A 2,968-nucleotide genomic window follows, 5' to 3' on the forward strand; every position below is an offset into this window, starting at 1 on the left:
CCTTTTTGGATGGTTCATTAGTATATAGAAACACAACTGATTTTTGTATATTGATCTTGTATCCTGCAACTTTACTGAATTCCAAAATATTTTAGGCTTTGCAGCTATATGCAAATCAATAAATGTAACACACCACACTATCATAATGAAAAATAAAAATTCACATCACCTTCTTGATACATGCAGAAAAAGCACAAGATAAAATTCAATACACTATCATTATAAAAAAAAACCTCAAAAGTATAGGAGGTATGTAGTGCAACATAAAGAAGGGCAGATATGGGCTCCTTCACGTTCCTTCTTGGTCTCCTGTCACCACGATGTTGGCTGTCTTGCGGGTCCTGGAGCCTTTCCTTGTTGGCAGTGCTGCTGCTGTACAGGGGCCTGCGGCCCGTGGTGGGGCACGGCCTGGTGCTGGCCTTGCAGCAGGCAAGGCAGAGCCTGCCAGGGCCAGCATGGCTAGTGGCAGCCCTGGAAGAAACAGGTACAGGGACCTAAGGGCAGGGTTTCCAGGCCTCCGCAGCTGCTGTTTAGCAGTGTACTGTTCTGGCCCTGGCTCCTGCATGTGGGTGTAGGTGTGGCCTGTGTGGGCGGGCCCCTGGTGCTGGGCTGGGTGTTGGTTGGCACCTCACCTGGGCCGGGGCTCAGACCACGAACTTGGCTGCTGCTAGTGAGGCGTGGAGAGGTCCTACCAGTGCCCAGACTGCGGGTGCTGGAGACGCTACTGGGTTGCAAAAACTGCTGATCCAGGGGCGCAGCTAGCTGTGACTGAGCTCTGTGGGCAGTCCAAACTGGGCCTGGAGACTGGGGAGGGCAGCCACCCCACAGCTCCACCCTTGGTGTCCTTCTTTGAGGTTTCCAGTACAGTCTGTTGACCTCGGGGAATTCTAGGAGAGACTGGTTATTCATTAAGGGTGAGCCAGAGTTGTGTCTGTAGCCTTGGCCTCTTGTAGGGCGAATGGGTATGGGTGACCCGGGCTGGAGAGTCAGCAAACACTTCCCAGCCACACCTGGCCACAGTGCATGTCCTAGAGCCTTGCTGGGACCTTTCTGGAAGGCTGGGACCTGACTCTGGGCAGCTGGCAGAGCCCTTTGCTGATGGACTGGCCTATCCCTGGTGCCTGCCACTCTGGCTTTCACTCTGGGCTGTGACCGTCTAGAAGTGGGAGAGTCCAGAATTCAGGGCAGTCCAGGAAGGGGATGTTCCGTGTGTGCCAACCGTTGTGAAGGAAGCCCAGAGAAACTGCCCAGGTGTGTTCTACCCTGGGCCCTGTTCCAGGGGCCCCTTAAGGAGAATCCAGTCTCTGGAGCAGCTCATCTCCTCTGGGCCTGGAGGCCTTGGTGACAGAGCTGTATGCTGTCCTAAAACTCGGCCTCCAGCCAGGGGGTGCCCTGCTGACCAGAACTGACAGTGTCCTCCTATGGGACCCCCCGGGCAGTGAAAAGACCACAGCAGTTGCTGCTGCGTGCAGCTGCCTTGGGTTCCACTTATTGAAAGTGTCCTGCTTCAGCCTCTGTATAGATAGCAGTGGGGCTATGGATGCAAAACTGCAGGCCTTCTCCCACACTCAGAGCTGCCGGCCTGTGGTTCTGTTGCTGACAGCCTTAGACCTCCTGGGCTAAGACCATAATGGGCTAGGTCTCAGGTCCCGTGTGGTGACCACTCTGTGTCGCTCCCTCCTTGACGAAGACCCCTTCACCAGCTCCCCTCCACTAATGGTTGTGGCCACTACAAGCAGGCCAGGTCCAGCCTGCCAATGTGCAGACAGCATTTCCTTACCAGCTGGAGGTTCCTGTGCTGTCAGAGGGGCAGCAGCTCAGCATCCTGTGGACCCTCACTGCCCATCTGCCCCTGGGCCAAGAGGTGAACCCGGCACAGCTGGGTTGGCAGTGTGCAGGCTTTGTGGTAAAAGATCTCTACGTCCTTTCAATGCACAGCATCAGGGCAGCCCGCACCAGGACAGGAACTCTGGTTTGGCAGGTGGCCTGAGTGAGGAGGGTAAGGGGGAGCTGGTTGCTGCTGGCTGTCCTCTCCTGGCTGAGGACTTCACACAGGCCCTGGAGCAGCTGCAGTGGCCTCACCCCCAGGCCATCAGAGCCCCCAAGATCTCCTCAGTGTCCTGGCACAATGTGGATGGGCTACAGGAGGCAAAGAAGGAAATTCTGGAGACCATTCAGCTCCCTCTAGAGTACCCTGAGCTGCTGAGCCTGGGCTTGAAGTGCTCAGGCCTCCTGCTCCATGGGCCCCCAGGCACTGGCAAGACCGTCCTGGCCAAGGCAGTAGCCATTGGGTGTAGCCTTACCTTCCTCAGCATGAAGGAGCCAGAGCTCATCAACATGCATGTGGGCCAAAGTGAGGAAAATGTATGGAAAGTGTTTGCCAGGGCCAGGGGTGCAGCTCCATACATTATCTTCTTTGCTGAACTGGATTCCTTGGCCCCAAGTCACAAGTGAAGTGGAAACTCTGGAGGGGTGATGGACAGGGTGGTATCTCAGCTCCTGGCTGAGCTGGGTAGGCTTCATAGCACTCAGGATGTGTTTGTGATTAGAGCCACCAACAGGCCAGACCTCCTGGACCCTGCCCTTATGTGGCTCTGCTTAGGAAGAGGGGTGGGAGCCCAGAGCTCTAGGAATTGGGCCCAGAGGAAGCCTAGTCTGTGGCTGAAAACAAAGTGTATGCTGCCCTCTGAAAGAAATAAATAGGCCAGATATGACAAGCTCACAACCAATATCAGATTCAATGGTGAAAAATTGAAAGCTTTTCCTCTAAGATCAGGAATAAGGCAAAGAAGCCCATCCTCACCACTTCTATTCAACATAGCACTGAAAGTCCTAGCTAGGGAAATTAAGCAAGAAAAATAATAAGAGGAATTCAAATTGGAAAGGAAGAAGTAAAATTTCTATTAGCACATTATATAATCTTATATGTAAAAACCCTTAATTGACTTTTAATTAATAAAACCAAAAA

At 53.3% G+C, this 2,968-nt stretch overlaps 1 pseudogene; it reads left to right on the forward strand.

Annotated features, from left to right (window-relative positions):
* The first annotated feature begins 279 nt into the window (after positions 1-279).
* On the forward strand, positions 280-2,703 carry LOC118989572 (peroxisome assembly factor 2-like; annotated as a pseudogene).
* The last annotated feature ends 265 nt before the right edge of the window (positions 2,704-2,968 follow it).

Source organism: Sturnira hondurensis, unplaced genomic scaffold, assembly GCF_014824575.4.
Source record: "Sturnira hondurensis isolate 20B ecotype Veracruz unplaced genomic scaffold, ASM1482457v3 Scaffold0006496, whole genome shotgun sequence".
Lineage (NCBI taxonomy): Eukaryota > Metazoa > Chordata > Mammalia > Chiroptera > Phyllostomidae > Sturnira > Sturnira hondurensis.